The sequence below is a fragment of the Silene latifolia genome, chromosome X (assembly GCF_048544455.1).
Source record: "Silene latifolia isolate original U9 population chromosome X, ASM4854445v1, whole genome shotgun sequence".
NCBI lineage: Eukaryota > Viridiplantae > Streptophyta > Magnoliopsida > Caryophyllales > Caryophyllaceae > Silene > Silene latifolia.
Window position 1 is genome coordinate 264,173,933 of NC_133537.1, and position 25,285 is coordinate 264,199,217.

General features: G+C 39.2%; 1 non-coding gene across 1 annotated transcript; it reads right to left on the reverse strand.

Moving 5' to 3' along the window:
- Window positions 1-24,808: 24,808 nt before the first annotated feature.
- LOC141624189 (small nucleolar RNA R71) lies at window positions 24,809-24,915 on the reverse strand. Its single transcript, XR_012534000.1, has one exon. It is a non-coding gene; the product is annotated as a small nucleolar RNA R71 (small nucleolar RNA).
- Window positions 24,916-25,285: the final 370 nt, after the last annotated feature.

Sequence of the window (25,285 nt, forward strand, 5' to 3'; positions counted from 1 at the left end):
CATTTCAAATTTTATTCATAATCAACTACGATATTTCATATCTTTTCCGTTTTTAATTTTATTGTATCTTGCTATAATATATTCATTTTTTTATTTTACACATTATACCAAGATATTTTGGCCGAAATATAGGGATAAGATTAGGAAATTATATTTTCGGGCAAAATATAGGGCATAAAATTAGGAAACTTTACTTAAGTTTAAAAAATCATACTATTTTGGGAGATCATATTTTTATTTATTAATTCCATTTATTTCCATTTACATTATACTCAAATGCAAACAATAAATCTCTTCTTATGCAACGTGGGTTCGAATCCTACCAACCACATTTTTTTTACCAAGTGTATCCATTTAGGGCTTCTTATGCATCGTGGGTTCGAATCCTACTAACCACATTTTTTTTCACCATGTCCATCAGTTTAGGGTTTACCATTTCAATTTAGTTTAAGACTTATTTCAAGTCGTTTAATTGCTTTTGAACCATAATTCGTTTAGTTCCTTTCGATGTTCACATATATTCGTAATTCAAACAAATAATTAAAAGGATATTGATGAAATGACTATCAAATTTATTTCAATTAAAAATTCTATAACATAAACTGAATGAAATTAAAGATTATAAAACTGAAATTGAAAAACGTGTGAACTGACAAAAATAAATAAACCAAATCTATAAAAAAAACTAAAACTGGAGGAGTCTAATAGCGCGTGCCGGCAATCGATATCGATCCCTAGACCTCCATCCAAAATGAGAGGAGGAGGAGATGTAGGTTGATCACGATTTTAGACAAACTCATCCCGAACCACTATTGCATCGTCCACAACGGGCATGGGGAGATACTCCAAGTCACCTACTTGATGCCATTTAAGATGGTCATCGGGTAGAATTGGAGCATTTTTCGCATTAAACTCCACTTCATATATGTACTCGATATTTTGGCAAGGAATACCATAAAGAGCTTTTTCAAATTGCTTCTGTGGAACAATTTCAATCCTTGCTTAAATGAACCGTCTTGTTTCCAACACATCTTGTGCGCGACCTTTCTTCTCATTTGCAAGTTGATGCACCAACACACGATTTCGTAGCATAAGTTCAGCCATTTTTACATCTCGGTTATCCACTTGTAATTTAGGGTTAGTTTGATACGCTTTTAGAATTTTTGTGTGTTATGGATGAGTTTTGTGCGAGTTAAAATGAGCAAAGGGATGAACTTAAATACAATCCCAACTCAAAATTCCCTCCATTTTTTCCCTCCAAAAATACCCACAAATAATACCCACGTTTAAGGAAACACAAATCATTAAGAATAAATTTACAATCCATTAAAAATAAAAATATAAGATTACACAATCAGTTCAGAATAAATTTAAATAACTAAATGGTATATAAAATATTCCTTAAATAATTTAATTACAAAAATAAAGAATATGAATATAAAACATCAAAATGGCCGAAATTTAGGGCACCCAAATAGGAAACAATAATGAACGAATATTAAGGCAATATATTCCGAAAGTTTGACTATTTTATATATTGAGATTATTTCACACTATAAAATGCAATTAAATTGTATAGTTGACGTGCTGATACCCCTTGCTTAACTGGTTACGAGTATACTTGCAAAAACTAACTTAGCTCATCCTCATGAAATGCGGGTTCGAACCTCAATATCAACATCTTTTGTTTTTTAGCCTTAATTTTTCGACTAATTCCAAACCAACCAATGAAATTCACACAAAAATTAAATTAGTTTTCATCATTATTAATAGAACGATTTCAATTAGGATTCATCATCAATTGAATAAACAATTTTTTTGTTTAATTGAATATTGGATTAGGGCTACATTCGAATTACTTATTTTAGGATGAAAAAGATGAACAATTTCGATAAAATTGAAAAATCGATCCATTAATTTTATTAATACAATTAAATTAGAGGGGAAATGTTTACGAAATTCATTGTTTTGATACCTAATTCAATTTTTGGATGAACCCTAATTCAGTCAGATGTGTAATTGAATTAGGGTTTCGTTAATTTGATGCAAAAATTTGTTTGATGCAAAAGTTAATCATTTTGCAAACATTAATGTAATTGAATAATAAATAATTTAATTTTTATGTAATTGCCAAAATATAAATAGAAACAAAATAAATGAAATAGGAAATAAAACTAACCATAAATTAGTTAACTATATATGCAAAATGACTAACCTAACCCTAAATCCATCTAACCTAGTTTACCACGGTTTGCCACGTGTCACGCCATTATTGGTTGGTGTACAAAATTTTTGTACACCATGTGTATCCGTAGCCTTTTCGAATTTACAATCCATTAAAAATAAAAATATAAGATTACACAATCAGTTCAGAATAAATTTAAATAACTAAATGGTATCTAAAATATTCCTTAAATAATTTATTTACAAAAATAAAGAATATGAATATAAAACATCAAAATGGCCGAAATTTAGGGCACCCAAATAGGAAACAATAATGAACAAATATTAAGGCAACATATTCCGAAAGTTTGACTATTTTATATATTGAGATTATTTCACACTATAAAATGCAATTATATTGTATAGTTGGCGTGCTGATACCCTTTGCTTAACTGGTTACGAGTATACTTGCAAAAACTAACTTAGCCCATCCTCATAAAATGCGGGTTCGAACCTCAATATCAACATCTTTTGTTTTTTTAAGCCTCAATTTTTCGACTAATTCCAAACCAATCAATGAAATTCACACAAAAATTAAATTAGGTTTCATCATTATTAATAGAACGATTTCAATTAGGGTTCATCATCAATTGAATAAACAATTTTTCTGTTTAATTGAATATTGGATTAGGGCTACATTCGAATTACTTATTTTAGGATGAAAAAGATGAACAATTTCGATAAAATTGAAAAATCGATCCATTAATTTTATTAATACAATTAAATTAGGGGGGAAATGTTATACGAAATTCATTGTTTTGATACCCAATTCAATTTTTGGATGAACCCTAATTCAGTCAGATGTGTAATTGAATTAGGGTTTCGTTAATTTGATGCAAAAATTTGTTTGATGCAAAAGTTAATCATTTTGCAAACATTAGTGTAATTGAATAATAAATAATTTAATTTTTATGTAATTGCCTAAATATAAATAGAAATAAAATAAATGAAATAGGAAATAAAACTAACCATAAATTAGTTAACTAAATATGCAAAATGACTAACCTATCCCTAAATCCATCTAACCTAGTTTACCACGGTTTACCACGTGTCACGCCACTATTGGTTGGTGTACAAATTTTTGTACACCATGTGTATCGTAGCCTTTTCGTAAACAAGAACTCCAAAACATTTCAAAATCAAAATTACTTTAAATTGTTGATAGACACTAGGACAAAAATTAATTTTAAATACTTTCTTTGGGGCCATAATTTTTGTCTATATTTCATTTTAATTGTCACGACTCTCAATTATCTATTTGTATTAACCAATAGTAAACTATTTTAAAAAAATTTAGGTTCTTCACTAGTCGGTTCCCTTCAATATATGGTACAAACTCGTTGACAAAAGTGGTAAACGTCACCCTTAACTTTGATTAATTGTATAATCAAACACCTTAAATTTACTGAGGTGTACGGAGTAGTAAATTAGCCCTTAACTTTACTCTAAAGTGAAATCCAACCCTTGAAAGCTAATATCGACTTATTCATCAACAGTTTTCATTATCGTCTCACGATTAATCAAAGTAAGGGGGGTTATTTACTACTTTTGCACAAATTCATACTCCCTCCTATTCTTAATAACCCTCCCCTTTCATGGAGGGCACGAGAATTAAGGGAGGGAAGTATTATATGGTAAAGTATTGTAGTGGGGGTAGGAGATTGGAAAGAGGAAAGGTATTGTGTGATTAAAATAAGTATTGTTGTGGGGTAAGGTGATTAAAATAAGTATTGTTGTGGGATAAAGTGATTAAAATAAGATAAAGTATGATTATTGTAGGGTATTGTTGTGAGTTGAGTGATTAAAATAAGTATAAAAGTTTGCCAAATAAAGAAATATGGAGAATATTGTGAATAAACGAAAAAGAAAATAGAGAGAGTTATTTAGAATAGGAGGGAGTATAATTTTTTTACTTGTATTATATTATATCAACATCATCTCCATTACTTAAACTTCAAACTGTAAAATCGTTTAAAGATTCAATCTAGAGCGCTAAAAAGAAAAGGCGAAAATCCCTCAACAAATCAACCCCTAATCCGCCGCCGTCCAAAACTTCCTCCTCTCGCCGGCGGCCACCTCCAAATTTCTCCTGGTCGCCGGCGAGGGGCTCTATCTGCTTTTGATTGGGACTCTACCCTTTGTTTCTCCTGGCGGCGTAGAATCGAGACGATCGCATGACTTCAATCACCAACAATACTCGTTTTGGTTAGGTGTTTTGCTCTCTTTTATGCGATCTATGGTCTGATTTCTGGTCTCTTTTCTCTGCTTTTAATTAATTTAAGTCATCTTTTGATTTCTTTCCTCTGGGGTTGTTCTTTCTGTTTGTTTGCGTTTAATTTCTTGCTTAAATATGACATCGTCACAAACCTTTCCTTCCTTTTCTGCCGCCGGCTTCCTTGACTACTTTGTTCTATTTCACGGTGGTGAGAAATTGTCGGATGAGGAAAGTGTTTTTCTGAAGGTTTCTACCCAAGTTGATTCCCCTTTTTCTCAAATTAAAGCGCTGAAGGATTTAGGTAATAATTTTTTTTTAATCAATTTGGTCGCGGGTGGTTACGACACCGCGTGTCGTTTACTATGTTCGTCTCTTAAAGATAAAATGGAGTCTGATTTAAACACAATCGTTTCTTTCGCTGTTTCTTTGTGTTTAAATTTAGCAGCGTGTGCTAATAAGCTCCAAGGTTTTGAGGAAGCTTTGATCTACTGTTCTTTGGTTTTAAATTTTTTCCCTCGCAACGCTAAAGCTCTTTTTCGTAAGGCTGTGGCCCTTAAACACTTGAACAGGTTCGCAGAGGCTCGAGCTGCTTTGGAAGAGGCGCGCTTGGCTGAGCCTCATAATAAGGATATTATTCACGCACTGGAAGATGTTAGTCAGTCGCTAGCACTAAACACAAATGGTAAGCGTGTTTGTGTTGCTTCTTTGGATGCAACAGATGTTCGGGCTGGAAAAATTTTGGTAACTCCTCTCAAAAGTCAAGATGATGTTTCTCCTCTCCATTGTAAAAGCGTGATAAGGTGGAACCGATGGTTGATGCGTAAGTTGTGCATCGTCGTCATAAAGTTGGTTGGTTCAGCAAGTGCGAGAAGAAGGTACGAAGCAACATTTGTGTTGTAAGTCGTCTCGCCGATTGTGTCCCCTTTAGCTCATCATCGGCGCATATGGATTCCGCAGTAGTAGTATTCTTGATGAAACCTTGATCGATTTCGAGGTCACCGTTATCCTCCCCAACTAACTCAAACTCTCCTCACCTGCTCTTCTCCAACAAGAAGCGCCCTCATAAAGAACTACATCTATCAACTCAAGATTATGATAATTTGCTTCACGGCAAAAATTTGGGCTTTTACCACCCAAGATCCATGTCATTCCTGAGGGTCCGTACCCTCCCCTCTAAAACTATCCAGACGGAACTCCCATGAGGATTTTCATGGGACAAACAGGTTCCCACCTCTTCTCCACCACCGGGAGATTCCTTTTCAACCTATTGATGTTGAACAAACTAATGTGTTGAGTTGGTTCGGGGAGGAGTTCGTTTTACTGAGTTCATAAGAAGACACGCCTTAATTCGCTTTCTCCTTATGTAACTAAGACCTCGTTGGTCCCCTTTAAGTTTCTTCTTGCCGTCGGGAATTACTCGATTAGCATCAAGGGACGCAATGTGCACGGCCGTGCTAAAGGCCGAAAGGGTCATGTTTCGCCACTTCGAGGATTCATCATCGACTTCGCCATGATTTGACTTCCTTTTGCAGTACACCCGCCATATCTTCGCTATTACGACGATGAAGCGGAAGTGCGCTCACTTGATCGAGTTTGACACTCACTACCACCCGCCGTTCAAGAAAAGTCGTCTTTTTTCTTCCGTTGTGACTACGTGTTCTGTTTTTTCTGTTAGTTCAGTTCACTGGGTTTCTAGTGGTTTTGGGGTTGCCAATGCCCCTTCGTTTGTATTTTAAATGTACCCTTGGACCTGTTTTATTTCTATAAAGTTTATTGTTGTCAAAAAAAAAAAAAAAAAAAAAAAAAAAAAAAAAAAAAAAAAAAGAAAAGGAGAAAGGAGAAAATTAAAGAGAATCCTACTTGAACCTAAGTGGTCAGCTATTCCACCTTCTCTCACAAAGGACTACGAGTACTTGTTTTCTAAAGACAAAAATGAATTTTCCGATTAAAAAAAAATGAAGAAAGCGAAATAAAATGAGAGAAAGAGAAAGAGATGGAAAAAGGTAGAGAATGAATCAGTAAGAACGTAGCAGAGACATCACATGATGGAATTTGATTAATAAATCCCTATCATCATCTCTATATAAAGTATCATCATCATATTCATCCTTAACCTTCATTATTATCAAAGACTTGCTATAAAATACAATAACAAAAACACAAATTCTCATTATAGACGGACACTATCCGTTTATAGCTATAAACAGATAGTGTCCGTCTATAATGAGACGGACTGTAACAAATAAGTTGAAGAAAAACATGAGGCTAAGATATTAAGACTTTTGTAAGTTAAGTAAAAACTATGAAGATAGGGAGGGTGAAGGGGTGAAAGACGGGAAAGAGGCAAGAACAATGATGGAATTATATAAGGTGGGACAGTGGGGATGAAGGCTTGGGTTTTAGTTCTAAACCCTAAATTCAGGGCCCATCACATATAACACTCGTTTTTGCTCATCTTGTACGTTTTCTGATTACATGTTAAACGGGTCGGTTCATATGAGTCGGGTTTAATATGGGTCTTAAAATTATGATAGGGTCAGAAAAACTTTGAGGCATCTTTTAATTTACCATTTTTTAAGATGAAAAAACATTTTTCTAAAAATTAAATTCAATTTTAATTTAGTAATATCTATCTATCTATCTATATATACTATATAATTAAAAGGTTGCCTTAACACATTCAATTTTATTCCACATCACCTTAATACATTCAATTTTATTCCACATGGGATTTGTACACCTCATTAATTAATTTATATGAAATAATAATTAAATATATACAATACAATATAGTTAAAAGGCTAACTAAATCATTCAGTTTTATTCCAAGTAACATTCTTATAATTAATGTTATTTTTTTATTGATTATATAATGACCATAACTAAAAATTTAGAATAACAAAAATTAATTATATATTAGGTATACTAGTTTGACACCTGTGCGTTGCAACGGAGCAATTAACTTAGTTATAATGTGACATCCTATGTCTAATTATTTGTTTACATATGATTAAATATCTTTTTCAAATAAAATAAAAGATTAGAATAAAAGATAAAACACTTTGCGTAGATACCCAGTATCTGCACCTCCAAAAAACCACCCGATGATGATCAGACTATAACGTGTTTTTGATATGCATGCGTGGATTGGCTATACATGAGACGGTTTAATGCACTACTCGGATATGAAAAATGATTTCAAAAGTTTTCTAACTTCATTTGCATTAAAATAACATTATTTAGAGTTAAAACCGTCTTCGGACCCAAAACCAACTCAGAAACCCGCAACTCGAGTCAACCTGAGTCAACCCGATTCAACCCAAATCTCGAATGTCGAAAATAATGCCATGAATGTTTTTATCATGCCATTTGCATTAAAATGACCCTAATTAGAGTCCAAACCGACACTAGGCCAAAAACCGACTCGAAATTCAAATCCCGACTCACACAGGTCAAACCCGAGTCAAGCACACAAATTACCTACCCCAAGTAACACCAAAATCATCTTATTAGATGCCCATATTGTTACACGACATTGTAATACTACGGTTTTATGAGTCTCTGGGTACTCTATCGAGTGGGTCTTACTCTGTCGAGTAAGGGTGTTTTGATTTACGAAACAGTAGTCTGTCTGTAGGGTACTCGGTCGAGTAGCCTTGGTACTCGATCGAGTAAATGGCACTCGATCGAGTACATTAGTTACTCGATCGAGTAGCTCGGTTGACGGGTTTTGTTAATAATGCGGATTAGTATATATATTATGTCGTCATCTTTATTAAAACTTTTTATAAACCTAATTCACTCAAAGGAGATTTCAAACTACGTTGTTCTCTTCATCCGCATTATTGGCAAATCTCGGAGCTTGAGAGGCCGGATTTCGTTGTTCTTTGTGTCCTTGTGATCCTTGCGTCAAGGGTAAGTTCTACATACCAATTTTATAGCGTTTGGTTGACTTTGTTTAAACCCTAATTTTGGGATTGGGGGTTTTTATGATTTGTTGTGTTGGTAATGATTATATGATTATGTGAATAGGAGGAGGATTCGTAGAAGAGCGATTTTGAGACAGCTGCTAGATCGTCTGCTGTTTGTGATTGCATTTCAGGTAGGGTTTTCCCTACTCAGTATTAGTTACATGATATGTGTGCTGAATTGTGCTCTAGTTAGTGACTGTTGATTGTATTGTTGTTTGGTTCAGACGGTTGTTGATTTTGGTGTTATGGATACTGTTTGTCTGTCTGTGTTCTTCGGGGCGTGTCCCTGGCTGAGTGGAGTCACTTGTGGGAGTGGCTTTACGCCCATGATTCGCCTTCTGTAGAACCCGCCACAGAAGGGATGTGCACATTAATGGACTTGGGTTAATCGCTCGATGGAGATGAGCGGGGATTTGGTGGGTACGGCTACGGTCCCCCACTTGCGGTGTGGAGTATCTGTTGCGATGGGTACTCTGGCAGGGCTACACACTTTAGTGTGTAGTCAGTTTCGTGGAGATTGATTCTGGAGACCGGGGGTTTGATGTGACGATTGAGCTGTAATTGTTGTATTGTATCTTGTTTTTGTGTAATTAGTACTGACCCCGTTTATTGTTTTAAAAACTGTGGTGATCCATTCAGGGATGGTGAGCAGTTAATGAGCAGGTTTGACTAGAGGCATTTGGGCTAGCTGGGATGTGTCACCACGAGCTGATTAGAGTCTTCCGCTGTCATATTTTAGTTGTTTAGACATTTGGTTTTTGAGAACATGTATTGTACCTTTTGTCAGTTTGGATTTGGATTTGTAATCACTTTAAACAGTTTGGCTATTTAAATTATGTTTCTTTATTGTCATTTGATTATCATTGCCTCGGGAAACCGAGATGGTGACGTTCTTATACCTGAGTGGTCCTGGTAAGGCACTTGGAGTATGGGGGTGTCACAAAGTGGTATCAGAGCGACGATCCTAAAACCTGTAACTAATGAATCTAATGAATATAAGGTGTCAATTAAAATGAACCCGGGGTAGAAGTTGTAGGAGTTAATGCAAAGGCTTGGGAGACGTCTTAAAGTCGCGAACTCGCCCTGCAATTTTGAACCGGTCTCATGGGGTATCTGTCAGGGTCGTATGCGTTGTCTTTTGGTTTGTATGTGTACATAGTGGCATGTGTAATGAATCGTTGGATGTTGAATGTGGAAAATTGGAAATATGGAGTAGAGGATGAAAGATGTGTGATTTATATGTTGAAATAGATGAAAAGCATGATGTATTTTATAATATGGCATTTTGATAATATGAAGTAAATTGGTTTGTTGATTTTATAAAGTGTTGTGTAGAAATACATGCGTAGTTATAGTTATTTAGTTGAAACTATAAAACTTGTATATTATGTTGGGAAAGTGAGATGAACATGCGGGTAGTATATACGAGTCTGCATGACTCGATCGAGTGGGGGGCACTCGATCGAGTAGGTGAGGCACTCGATCGAGTGGGTGTGACTCGGTCGAGTAGGTAGTTTGATGTTTTCTGGACAGAACCGTGTTTTTGGGTACTCGATCGACTACATAGGGGCACTCGATCGAGTAGGGGGCGCTCGATCGAGTGTCTTGTCAGCTCGGTCGAGTATGTTTTTGGGCAGGAGTCTTGTTAGGTTCTGGAGTCGGGGCACTCGATCGAGTGGCCTCAACTTGATCGAGTGGTTTCTAGTACTCGATCGAGTGGGGTTTGTGCAGGTTATATACGTGTTTTGGGTTATAGTATGCGTGTTTATATCTACCTTTTCCTATATAGTTACAAGATGCCGCCAAAGAGAAACGCCCTATATGCTAGAGCTGAGAGTATGTCAGTCGATGACATAGTAAAGATGTTGGAGCACCAAGATGCTCTCACAGATGCGTTGAAGAGAGTGGGGAAGGATAAAGATGTTGATCATTCAAAGATTAGTCTCTACATAGCGAGGTTTAACCGAAAGAGTACAAGGGGACCGGGGAGCCAATTCTTCTGAATAATTGGCACATAGAGATGGAGAACATCCTGGATTTGGTGCACTGCCCGGATGAGATGAAAGTGGAACAAGCCGCGTTCTACTTGAGGGAGGCGGCAGGAGAGTGGTGGGATAAGGTAAAGGTGAATGCTAGAGATATGTATACGAGGCAGGGGTTACCTGTTATTCCTTGGGAAGAGTTTAGAAAGGCTATGAGGCGAGAGTTCGTGCCGGAGCATGTGAGAAGTAAGCTGAGAGAGCAGTTTGATGGGTTTAAGATGGCAACTGATATGACGGTGGCTGAGTACTACCGACAGTTTAATGAGAAGGCTAGGTATGCTGAGGACATGGGGTTGAGTGATGAGAACTTAGCTCTGAGATTTAAGAAGGGGTTGACCCCCAAGATCATGGAGAAACTACCCGTGGGAGTCCTTACAGATGTTAAGGACGCTAATGAGAGAGCTGGGAGGGCTGAGCGGCTAGTAGAGATTACCCGAGAGAGAGGTGTTGAGAAAAGAAAGGCTGAGAGTGAGGGAGGTGGCCAATCCAACTATAAGAAGGGTAACCACACTCAGGCGAGAGCATATTCATCGGGCTCGGGGTTTAGTGCTGGGGCTTCTTTCGGAAGAGGCCGTAGTAGTAGTGGTGGTAGATGGGGTATGACCTGCTACAACTGTGGCGGTATGGGCCACAAGAGACATGAGTGCACCAGTGCGGTGAGTGGAGGTTTTCAGAGGCCGGGATAGGGGAGCTTTCTCAGGGTCCTGCACAGAGTTATGCGAGTAACAGACCGGCTGGGTCATGGAACAACAGGGGAGGTCAGAGCAACAACGGTGAGTACAACCGCAATGGCGGCAACTGATTTTATGTAATTTATTGTAATTTTAAAAGGTTGAATCACGCAAATCCGTAAAAACCATTTAATATACGATATTGGCTCCTTAAAGGCGATTGAGCATAAAATTGGGCATGTTCATACATATTATAATGCTGCATTTTATTTATGATTGTCATAATTTTATTTTATGTAATTTTTTAATTATGTAATTTTACTTAGTATGGCCTTAGTTTTTAATTGATATTACCCGAAATGTATGAGAATATCGATTCGGTAATTACAATGGATTAGGCGATTTATGTCGAAAATACCTTTAAAACGGATAATTTGAGAAAAAGATTAAAAGAAAGAATCAACGAACAAAACAGAAGGCGATAATACGGATAATAGTCAATTATACGTAGACTAATTAACTAAGTCAAGGCAAAAACGAAGTTCAGGGACAGAATTCAACCCGAAACAGGCGCAACAGAGCTGCGTCCTTTGGAATAGGCGCAGCAGATGCTGCGTCTGTTCCTGACCTGAATTCTGGCTGTGAAGCCGGAATTGCGCGATGTTAATACTCGTTGGTGAATTTAATGATTGATTAAAATTATTTACTCGGATGAATGTGATTAATATATTATTTACATATGAACGGGTCATAGAAACGATAAAACATGGATGAAACTAACTAGAACGAATTAATATAAGATGGATTAATTACAGGAGTGAAAGATATTAACAAACTAAACAAATTAAATCAATTGATTAAGTTAAACACGATGGATTAATGACGAATATGTGATAAATACGACAAAAGACAGATGAAACTATATCAAAGACGAATTCCAGAAACCCAATATTGATGAATTGAATCTCTATAACCCGGAATTGAATTTAATGACGAAAACCCGCAAATATTGGATTATTTGGGATTTAAATCGGATTTGTGATGATTAAAACATATTAATGATGATGATTATAATATACATGTGAATTATATGCTATCATGATGAATCAAACAAACGAAACAAGTAAAAGGATTTTGACGAATAACAGAGGACGAACGAAGAAGAAAGGAAGCACGAACTGCGGCAGCCTCACGAAGAGGCGCAACAGGAACTGTGCTCCTTCGAATAGGCGCAGCAGTTGCTGCGTCCTTTCTCGACGGTTATCTACTGGAAATCCGTAAAAAGAGGTTTTAAAGCAAGGTTTTAGAAATCGGTTTTAATGATATTTTCGACATAAACCTTACAATTGATGATACAAGAAATAAATAAAATAAATAAAAGAGAGATTTACACCCTCAGACTTACATGTTGACGAAACGAGAAGGACTAAGATATCGATTAGTGATGCTCGAAGCGAATGCAAAGAAAGTGCCCTGGTAAGAGGAAAACGATTAAGTTAATTAAGTTGATTGATGTGTAGTTGGTCAAATTGGTCGGTCATGCAAACGAGGCTGGTACTCAGAAGGATCCGAGCTTACGTGGTCGAATGTTCAAGCACGTAGACGCCAAAAAGTAAGAACAAGGGTCTAGAATGCAAAGGGAGAAGAGAAGGGCGGACACTCGCGTGAGAAATATGAGGAGCGAAGGCTCCTATTTATACAAATCACGTGGAGGAATTAGGGTTTCGGAGACTCTTTGGAAGTGAATCTCGGAAAGATATGAAAAAGATACGAGAAATACGCAGAAAAGGACCTGGGAAGAGGCGCAGACTGCGCGTCTCTTGGAAGAGCGCGCAGACTCATCGTCTGTTCCCAAGGGGTTTCCTCCTGCGGAAGAAAGATTTCTGTGTTTGAGTTATGGTAGGACGGAAATAATTCGGTTTTCCTTAATATCCTATGTGAATATTACGGGAAATTGTTTACCAAAAGATAAAAATATGAAATATGGAATAGAAATATCCGGAACATTCGAGAACATTCTGACTCGGGATTTTAACGGTTATCAGAAAATGGAGACGGTTTTAGGCCCGGACTCCGAATGTACTCTAATTACTGTCCAAATGACCGTATCGGCACGTAGATGACAACTAAGAGGTAGACATTAATATTTGAGCAATCACTTGACGATAATCTTACGAATTGTCACAAATCGTTCCGCGTACCAAACATGCGGCCCAATCATCACCGGGTGGTTTGCGAGAGGTGCAAAAATGAGGTATCTACACATTTACTTTCATCTTTTCCACCATAACATCCATCATATACTTCAATCAACATATGCATATGAACAATAGGAAACACATAGCGATCCCATGACACCCCATAGTGACCGGTTCAAAGTTGTAGGGCGAGTTCGCGACTTTAGGACGTCTCCCAAGCCTTTGCATTAGCTCCTAACAACTCCTACCCGGGTTCATTTTAGCTGACCCTCTAAGTTCATTAGGTTCATTAGTTACAGGTTACAAAATCGTCGCTCTAATAGCACTTTGTAACACCCCCATACACCAAGGTGCCTTACCAAGAACACCTAATGCATGAGAATGCAACCATCTCGGTTACCCGAGGCATAGTAATCAAAAGTGACCATCAAGCAACGTACTTAAAGTAAATGAATTTAAAGTGTTTACATCAAACCAAAACCGAGAAATACGATACAAGTGTTCCAAACCAAAATCCAAATAAAATAAATAAAATGTTACGACGCTACATCGGAAGACCACTACTCGGACTCGTGATGACTCATCCCCAGTTAACCCGCGCACATCCAAGCCATACCTACTAAACAACTGCTCACCATCTCCGAATGGATCACCACAGTTTTCAAAACATTTAACAAGGTCAGTTACTGTATAAACAATATAAGATAAAACAACAAACAATTACACAATCACAATCTCCAACACCGTCACATCACCAATCATCTGATTACACACTAAAGTGTGTAGCCCTGCTAGAATACCCATCGCCGCAAATACTCCTCACTGCCAGTGGGGGACCGCAGCTGTTCCCACCTAAGCCCCGCTCATCTCCATCGAGCGAATAACCCAAGTTCCTTAATGTTTACATCCCCCTTGTGACGGGAACCACAAGGGGCGAATCAAGGGCGTGAAGCCACTCCCGCAAGTGACTCCACTTAGCCGAGAGCATACCTCGCGAACCACAGACAATCAACAACAACCAATTACAATATCAACAATACCAAAACCAATTACGATATAGTCACATGCCAATCAATCAACAACCATCTTATAATCATTTACACAATAACTGAGTAAGAAAACCCTGCCCGGAATGAAATCACCGATCAACAATCACAAGCAGCGGATCAAAAGCGTTCCTCAATGAAATCACCTCATATAATCACATAATCATACAATTACAATCTAACATCAACAATATTCCCAAAATCCCCAATTCACCCAATTAGGGTTTAAACAAAACTAATGAATCGATATAAAAACGGTACAAGGAACTTACCCACAATACGACAATCTCAACGGTATAAAGAATTCCGAAAACCGATGACTCTAGCCCTTGGATTTGATAGCAAATGCGAGAAGAGAACTTACGTAGTTTTGTTTTCTGTTGTAAAAAGGTTTTCAGTAAAGTAAAAAGGTAAAAGAAACTGACGATTCCACTTTATATAACTTTCACGCGTTGCTATCAAAACCCGGCCAAAACCCGTATAAACCGACTTACCCGATCGAGTAATTGAGGTACTCGATCGAATACTGCCTACTCGAACGAGTTGCCCTCACTAGATCGAGTATCCATCAGGCAGAACACACTCTAGAATGCAAAACTTACTTACTCGACAAAGTAAGCCCTACTCGATAGTGTACCCATCAGCTCATAAAACCATGGTATTACAGGTTCGAGGTGAGTACTTTTTTCATTTGAGTCTATGTCTTTTGATGATTTGATTGTATTTGGTATTTGAGGGTTTACTGGTACAGTAGCTGGTGTTCGGTATTTGGGTAAGAAAAGCTATAAGTGTGCTTCTTCAAACAATTTTCAATTTAAAAAAAAGTCAGTTACACAAATTGAGGAAATGATTTGGTATGCGCTTTGAGAAAATAATGAGACTTATTATCATTATATAGCAGATTTCAAGGTGAAATATTGTCATATATATATTTGCTTGGTTCTTTATTTTAGATAAAGAGGAGTCTCATGAAGACTCATCTCAACTAGACTCGACAAGTACTGATGTAGAATTTGGATTGAAAATGTCTTTTGAATCTGCTAATTGTTTCTGGAATTTGCTAGGTTTTCTTTTTTGTCCTCATTCCTTACTTTTAACAGTTTAGACTAGAGGGAGGGCAGAAGGAGCATGATGCGTGCATTTTATACAGCGTTTCTAAGTCTTATTTACACGCATTTCTATGCGATTCCCGTAGTTTTATGCTACGAAATGCCCCAAATAGTCTACTTTGGTTCGTTTGGCTTTAATTGCAGGAATGGACCCGAAAGATGCAGAATTGAGCCTTTTACTGTCCTTTTAGCTTGCATTTAGGAGATGAGTGGATTTGGAGCGGAAATGCTGCTGCCTTGGGATGCGTGAAGTCTTTATGGAAGCTAAATCAACAAGTCATAGCTGACTTCAGTGGAAATTATTCGATCGTGAGCTTTTGTTGGCCTATATATTTGATCGAGTGCTTATGGTTGCTGACAATTGCTCGATCAAATCCCTGCTGCATTCGATCGAGAAGTGTGATTTTAAGGTTCCTCGATCGAGTAATTAAAGTGCTCGATCGAGAGGTTGTAGCATGAAGTTGTTGGATCGAGCTATCTCAATGTGCTCGATTGGGTAACTAGTTATTAGACGCGAGATTTTAATATCTTATTGTCGTATCTTAGGTTAAATAAATATCTCTCCTATAAATAGAAGAGACTTAATTAGGTTTAAGGGAGTTTTTTTTTCTATCTATCTCAGCTTTGAATATTGTTCGACGTTACTCTTTTATTCTCCGGATCTCAACTTCTGTAATTTCTTTTCTCTCTTTTATGCTATTTCTCCTTTACGCATCTCTTTATCATGTTTGTTCTTGCCTCATCTTACGTTGTTATTTTATTTACTGTTATGAATAGCTAGATTCCTTGTGCTAGGGTATAGGTATAACAACCCGACCCGCCACCGTCGTAACACAACCCCAATAAGATGGGTGTGCACCTTTGGGCCCATATTTGTCCTCACTTAAGCCCAAAAGTACAAGGCCTTGTTACTAAGTGGTGGGTGGAAGCCCTTATAAATATCTCATAAGCCACTCAATTTCCCGATGTGGGACAACTTCCCACTCAATATCTTGGGGTGTTACAAACTCCTCCACTTAAATAACACAACGTCCTCATTGTGCTCGGAGGCTGACCACAGCCAAGCCCAGAATCCTCCCCCGCCAGGTGTGTGACCCGGGTATTCCCGAGTCCCGACCACAGGCTCACCACATGGTCGCAGAGTTGCTCTGATACCATTTATAACAACCCGACCCGCCAACGTCGTAACACAATCCCAATAAGATGAGATGTGTACCTTTGGGTCCAATATTTGTCCTCACTTAAGCCCAAAAGCACAAGGCCTTGTTACTAAGTGGTGGATGGAAGCTCTTATAAATATCTCATAAGCCACTCAATTTCCAGATGTGGGACAACTTCCCACTCAATATCTTGGGGTGTTACAATAGGGGAGCCATGGTGATTAGGGAGATTGAGATTAGATGAATAAGTTTGGCTGAATTTGGTTTGTGTTGTTAATTACTGCAATTAACTGTAATTAGCTGATTGAGTCGATGCATTTAGCTAGTTAATTTTGTTACGCCTTGACCTAGGTCGAAAGATTGGAAGGGGTAAGACCTGCAGTGAACATTAGGGCATTCTAATGAGGGTGAAAGCTAAGTTAGTAATGTTTTAGGGCGAATATCGGACCGAGAGGACCTTTTCACTACCCTGCAGACCGAATTTATGCCGACCTTTCACTCTAGTTTTGGATTCCTAGGAAACCATGGTGAACCGACAACTCTAGCACTTTCCTCTCTCATCTGATCACACCTTATTTTTATTGCTCTTTTAGTTTAGCATATCAAACGACTCAAACCCCCCGTTTTGTGACCATAGACAGACTAGATAACAAGTAGATAGTGATCGTCTTCCTGCGGATACGATACCCGACTTACCTCTGCTGCATAAGTTAGAGCCAGTTGGTTTTATTTTTGATAGGGTTGCGAAAGCCGTGTCAGAGCAACAGGAGGAGGAGGAGGAGCAGAGGAATGGGGAGTAGTAGTAGGAGGAAAAAGGGGAGAGGGAGGGGGATGCGAATGAGGGAAAAAGTGAGTGGGGAAGGAGTAGGACAGTGATTAGGAGGTGAAGGGGGAGGTGGCGACGGTATAATACTCCGTATTTTATAATTATATATTTTATAATGTTTCTACGAAATATCTATGACACGGAAAAATAATAATAATAATAATAATAATAATAATAATAATAATAATAATAATAATAATAATAATAATAATAATAATAATAATAATAATAATAATAATAATAATAATAATAGTAGTAGTAGTAGTAACAATAATAACAATAACAACAATAATAATAACAATAACAACAATAATAATAACAATAATAATAACAATAATAACAATAATAATAATAATAACAATAATAATAACAACAATAATAACAATAATAATACTAATAATATTAGTAGTAGTAATAATAATAATAATAATAATAATAATAATAATAATAATAATAATAGCAATAACAATAATAATAATAATAATAAAAATAATAATAATAATAATAATAATAATAAATATAATAAAAATAATAAAAATAAAAATAAAAATAAAAATAAAAATAATAAAAATAAAAATAAAAATAAAAATAATAATAAAAATAAAAATAAAAATAATAATAATAATAATAATAATAATAATAATAATAATAATAATAATAATAATAATAATAATAATAATAATAATAATAATAATAATAATAATAATAATAATAATAATAATAATAATAATAATAATAATAATAATAATAATAATAATAATAAATTGAGAGAGGGAGAGGGAGAGGGCGATTTTGAAACGGCTGCACGATCTCCACGGCTGACACTGCCTGCTCTGATCTCCGTCACCACCAACCTTCTCAGGCCGGCAATCTCACCGTCGGCGGTTGGCGTCTCTGGTGTTGGCGGTGTTGTTTAGGGTTGCAGTCGTTTTAGGGCATCGTTTCTGGTTTAGGGCAACGCTTTTCTGGGTTGTCTTTCCGCCGTTGGCTGCCAACAACCACCCCAAGTCGACCTTTAGACCTCACGTCGCCGGTCAGGGGCAGTTGTTGTGGGTTGTTCACATGGTGGTTACTGGTTGTGGAGGATTCGCGTGTGCTGCGTCTTTCAGGGGTATTGTCGCCTTCTTTGTGACAATTGTCGACCTTGTGCCACCACCGTTTGGCCATCAGATCTCAAGTCGCCGGTCACTTTGGTGGTGGCTGACGGCACTGCTGTTTTCCATTTTACCGGTGAGTCCTTGGTTGTTTTTCGCGTCTTTTTCTTTTTCTCTTTGCTTTTGTTTTTCTGCGTGGCTTTGCTGCGGTGGTTCGTTGCTTCTACCAGTGACCGGCCGCTACTGCCACTGCCGGTGCCTTGTGTGGGTGGGTGCAGGTCGTAGTGGGTGTTGTGGTTTGCGTGGTGGTGAGTTTCGGGTTGTGTGGGTGTTGGACCGTTTGTCAACAGCTACGGTGTGGTTCGTTGGTCGTGGTCCTCGGCTGTTCAACGCTGTTGTGTGCGAGGAAGGGTGTTGGGGTTTTGTTGTCCTTTCATGCCTGAGCTAGTACGGTACCATTGTCCTTTTTCGAGTCTTCATGGGTGTCGGGATGGTTTCGGTAAGGGCCTTACAAAGGCAGCTTGGAAGAAACATTTGCAGGACCGACATTGTCATGACGGGGCGTTGGACCTTACGCGGCAGACTCTTTCTGATAGTTTGACTGTTTATTCCAATGCCGAGAGTTCTTTGAGACGGATGGGGCTCTGGTTGTGTGGGGTGTGTTTTATGACCCATACTCTTGGTGCTAGATGTCGGCATAATCGGGGTGATATTGTGGAGCATCCGGGGTGTGTTGATGGCATTTACACCTTCCATATTCATGGTATTCCGAGACCTTTGGCTCCTTCTACTTCGGTTTCTTCTGATGATAGTGTGGAGCTCGTTCAGTGGTCTATATCTTCGCTGGATCGTTTGCTGTCTTTGGGCCTTCGCACTGTGAAATCTATTCCTCCTAAGTGTCGTCTTGGGTTTGCTCGGGCTTTGAAAGGGGCCTTGGATGCGGTGTTTGATGCCCCTAGTGATCTCTCCCGCTGGGTTGGTTTGCTTGCTTTACCTCTTTGTTTGCTCAGGACTTTCGCTCCTCGGAGTAATCATGAGTGTCGGACTGCTATTCGGCGTCAGCATCAGGAGGAGAGTATTGCCAGGGCTATTCTTGCTTGGGGGACGCTGGGGGGTTTGCGGATTTGTTACTGGGGAGTGCTTTGATGAGGGTCCTTCTTCCTTTTTCGTGGATGAGGATCTCGATTTGAGTGACTTAACCTCCGCCAATGCCGGCGGAAGATATCGATGGCCATTATCACCGCTGTCACGAGTGCTTTCTTCCTCTCGGGGTCGCCCCTACTCCGATGCCACTCTCGTGGCCCCTGCGTGAGAAGCATCCTGTCGCCCCGCCTCCTTCATTGCCTCCTCTGTCTGGGGATCATCATCCTCTGGTTGCCTCTTCCGCGGTGGTCTTGGATATGATTCGGAGCTTCCCTCGTGGTACTTCTTGTGGGAGGGATGGTTTTCGTGCCTTGACACCTTATGGGATTTGTTTGAGTGGCGCGCTTTGTGGCTATCTCCGATGATTTGATCACTTCTATTACTAGGGTGGTTAATCTTTTTCTTGAGGGTCGGTGCCCTCTTCCTCTGGGTGAGTACATTGCCAGCGCCCCTCTCACACCACTCGTTAAACCGGGTGGTGGAGTTCGTCTATTCTTTGTCGTGACGGTGGAGACGGCTTGTCTCTAAGGTTGGTGCTTCTATGGTTGGCCCGTCCTTATCTTCTTATTTTGATGGGCTTGATTCGGGGTGGGTGTGTCCGGTGGAGGAGAGGCTATCTTGCATGCCTTGAACCGGCTCATTGAGGCTCGGGGGAACAGTGGGGCTTTCTATGTTCTTTGGTTGATTTCGAATGCGTTCAACCTTGTTGACCGTTCGACCATGCTTCAGGAGGTCCGCCGTCGGTGCCCGGCTCTCTCCCGTTGGGTGGAGTTTTGTTATTCCAGCCCGGCCCGCCTTTTTTACGGGGAGCACTGCTTGTGGTCTTGTCAGGGTGTTCAACAGGGTGATCCATTGGGGCCTTTGCTTTTCGCGTTGGTTTTGCATCCTTTGGTTTGCAAGATCCGGGACACTTTGGATCTCACTTTGCAGGCATGGTACTTAGATGATGGCACCATTGTGGGAGATACTTTGGAGGTGGGGAAGGTGTTGGACTTGATTAGGTTGGATGGCCCTCGTTTTGGTTTACACCTAAATGTCTCCAAGACGGAGGTCTTTTGGCTGTTGAGGATCCACGGAGCCGGCTTAGGGGTTTTCCTACTTCTATTTCTCGGCCATTGCACGGTGTTACGATTTTGGGGGACACATCAAGACTTGTCCTGGTTTTAGCGGTGAGATTGTGGCGTCGAGAGTAACTAAGACCATTGAGTGATGGACTTGGTTGCGAGGATTGAGGACCCGCAGTGTGAGTTGCTTCTTCTTCGAGCTTGACTTGGTATATCTAAGCTCTACTTCTCTCTTCGCACTTGCTCCCCTAGTGTTTTGGAGTGCATTCATCTTCCTTTTGATGCCGCTCTGCGTTCTAGCTTGGAACGTATTGTCACCGCATCGGGCGGGTTTTGGGGATTGGCGGTGGCGCCTTGCTACATTCCCTTTTCATCTTGGTGGGCTTGGTGTTTATGCGGCAGGAGATGTTTTGTTCTATGCTTTTATTGCGTCCCGCTTGCGGTCTCTTGGTTTGCGAGGCTAAGCTCCTCGGCCCTTCTCGTGTTGTAGCCGCTTGGCCCGCTTTTGATGATGCCGCACGGTGTTTTTCTGCGACTACGAGTTACGATATATTAGGTCACCCTAGTGAAATTGCCGCCCCAAACTTATGAAGAAATTGCGAGATATTTATTTCACGACGGTTGCTACTGCCTCAGAGTCTGTTTTTTCTTTGACACCTCGCCAGATCGCTCTATGGCAGTCTCAGCAGGGTTCTCACTCCTCTGATTGGTTACGTGCGGTTCCTATCTCAGGGTTGGGGCAGACTATGAACGGGAGGACTTACCGTAGTGTCTTTGGGGTATCGTCTGGGTGTTCCGTTATTCTCGGTATCTAGGCCCTGTCCAGCTTGCTCTCGGGTTTTTTTGGGATGTTTTTGGGGACCACGCTGTTTCTTATCTTGCATCTTGTGGGCGTTAAACATCGGCATAACCTTGTCCAGGACACTCTCTTCGACATCTGCTATAGATCTGGTATTTCTGCGGGGAAGGAGGTTGATATCGGTTTGGTTGATGGGCATGGTGGCTCTCTTCGTCCTGCGGATTTATTGCTTTATTCTTGGGGCGTGATGTGTGCGTCGACTGACGGGTTCTTCACCTTTGACTCGAGGCCGGGTTGGCGGATTTTGTGCGGGCGGGTTGTCGCCGATCTTTGCTTTCGGCGAAAGTGTGCTAAGTATGGGGATTTGTGCGCGGTGGCGGGTTATGGTTTCCTACCTTTCTCTTTCTCTTCACTTGGGAAGTTGAGTTCGGATCTTTGTTGCCTTGCTCAGCGGATCCGAAATTCTCGGTATCTCGGGATCTTTGGGCTCGGGTAGCCGCTTACATTTTTACTCGTATTAGCTTTACTATTGCTAAGGGTGTGGGAGCCCAGATTGTCTCTCGGCTCCCCACCAATTTCATGTAAACCTTTTATTTTTATTATAATGAAAGCTGCGCGCATTTTATAATAAAAAATAATAATAATAATAATAATAATAACAACAACATTGTCATGGTGGTGCGTTGGACCTTACGCGTCAGACTCTTACTGATAGTTTGACTGTTTATTCCAATGCCGAGAGTACTTTCAGACGGATGGGGCTCTGGTTGTGTGGTGATGTGACCATAATTGGCGCATATTTAGCCCCCGAATTACCATTGTTTTCATGCTTTTTAGTGCCTATTTGGGTCATTTCTTATCTTTAGTTCTTTGTTTTGCATATTCTTTGAGATTTTGATCCCTTGGTAGGAAAGGAGTAAGAATCTTGCATTTTCATGGCAAAACAAGGCTAAATTGATCATATTCAATGACCAAGCATCAAGGAGAGACAAGACTAGAAGGCCTTTGTACATAGCATAGTAGAAGAGCATTGTTGAGAAAAGGATCCTTGAGTCCCCAAGGAAATCCCCAAGGAATTCATGAAGAAAAGGGAAGAAAAAGAAGAAGGAAAGTTCTTTGAACTACAATCCGAACGGATTGTAGAGAATCCGTCCGTCCTCGCCAATCCGGGCGTCCCGCAAAGGAATCCGCTCGGATTCCCCCTCGCCAATCCGAGCGTCTTGCCCAAGAATCCGCTCGGATTCCTCAGCCAGATTCCGGCCGTCCCGACTCCCATCCACACGGATCGCAAAGACAAAGACGTTTTCATTCCTCAAGCATCGATAAGAGAAGCCCTTCTCTCGGATAATCCCGGAGGCTCCTTGCTCAACTTAAAAAGTGTAATTACTAGTTTAGCCCTTAGTTAACCCTAATGCATCCTCCCTAATTTTCACTATAAATACCCCATTAGTCTAATTAGAGGAGCATGTTCTTCTTATCAATAATTAGTGTAGTTAATATCAATCAAATCTCTCTTCAATATTGTAATCAAATATTAATCAAGTTTTAATCCAAGTTTTAGTTCTTTAATCTCTCTCTTGTTCTTACTTTATTTTGGGTAATTGAAGATTATTTGGGTTATTATTGGGGGATTGACAACCTCTCAATCTAGGATTCAAGTACTTCTATTATTCTTGCTTTATTATTGGAATCATTAGTAGGTATAATCTCTTAATCCCTTTTTAATTATTGCTAATTACTTTCATTTATTCATCATGTTTCATTATGTTAGTATGATTGACAACCTTTCTAGCATGATCAATATGATAATGAGTGAGTAGTCTCTTAGCTAGGGTTTAATGGGTGATTAGGGGAAACCAACATGGGGAATGATTCATGCTTAAATTAATATGCTTTCATATCTTATTTGCTTGCTTGTTTTGATCTTAATACATGCACATGTTATATTTGATGAAATGCTAAGCCTATGAATCCTTGCATTTACTATCATCTTCTATCCTTTCAACTTGACTTGTAAGACATAACCCAACTCGAGTCTTGTTAGACCATGCATGTGTTAAGTAGGGAAGATTAAGTCGACTTGTAGGTGTTGTACAATCCAAGAGATTCGGCTCCGGGACCCAAACTTTCCTAGGATTGTAAGATATAACCCAACTCAATCCATCACAACAATAATTGCTTGCTTGCTTATAATTTGAGAACATGTTTGTATGATCATATCCCATGATTCCCCTATGAACCCATGACACCCTAGTGCTTTTAATCAATTGTTTACACCCTTATTTTATTTATCTTGTTAGTTTATTTTCATTGCTATCTTAGTTTAGTAACCTTCTACATCAACCCAATTTGTGACACCCCTAGACACCGCTAGTTACAATAGAATCTTCATTTCAATACCCGTCCCTTGGGATCCGACCTTTACTTGCCTCTTTACTAATTGTAGAGTTGTTTGTGAAGTATAAATTGTGTTTTGTATCGACCATTGACCAACGACCACATATGCTTAATTGTGAACACCAAATGGCTCCGATCAAAAATGGCGCCGTTGCCGGGGACGGTGTTTAATTGATTTAAGATTTCTTTTATTGTTTTTAGTTGTGTCTTTTTTTCACCTTGGGGAAGTAAAACTCCTCAAGGTTTGTTCTAATTGTTTTCTAGTTGTTTGATATTTTGCATGTCTAGAAGGTTACAAAGAGATTTGTTACCTTTTGACCGTGAAATCGAAAGAACCTTGACGAATAATAGGAGACTTGTTAGGACGAATTTGGGAGGTGTTGGTGAAGTTGTTCAACCCACTAGTGAGTTTGTCAATCCTTTCGCAATAGAAGGAGAAGAAAACCCATTAAACAATACCACACAAAATCCACCTACAATGCCTAAATTCTCGTCACACTCTATACCCACCGAGGAGGATCTACCAAATGGTACTCCTACCCCACAACATCTTACCGGAAACTTTATTGCCAAGTCCGCCTTCATCCAACTAGTTGAGAGGAGCCAATTCGGGGGAATGCCTAGTGAGGACCCTCATTCTCATATGGAAACCTTTTGCGATTATTGTGAAGCTATCTCTCAAACGGGCGTGACTCAAGACCAAATAAGATGGGTCTTATTTCCTTTTTCGTTAATCGGCACCGCAAAGCAATGGTTGAAGGGCCTTGATAAGGCCACCCTTGGAATAGATTCTTGGAAGAAGCTAGCTCTAGCTTTCTACAAAAAATTCTACCCACCGGAAAAGACCAATATGCTAAGAGCTCAAATTACGGGTTTTAAGCAAAGGGATGAAGAGTCTTTGTATGAAGCTTGGGAGCGGTTCAAAGGTATTTGTCGCTCATGTCCTCACCATGGACTTAGCGAATGGTTTTTAGTGCAACAATTTTGGAATGGTTTATATGAAGACTCAAGGAACATTCTCAATATGGGATCAAATGGAATGTTCACCGAAGTTGATGACAATCAAACATGGAACAAGATTGAGGAAATGGCGGTCCATAATTCGCAATATAGTAGGCCTCGCAAGGCTACTAGAGGAGGAAAGTATGAAGTGGACACCGTTACTCAATTGGGTGCTCAACTTAGTGCTCACATTGACACAATCAACTTGAAGTTTGAACAAGCTATGGCTAGACTTGAGGAAAACTCAAAATCATCAAAGCATCATGTCAATGCCATGACGGCATCCTCATCAATCCCAAGCGGGATATGTGAGAATTGTGGAACC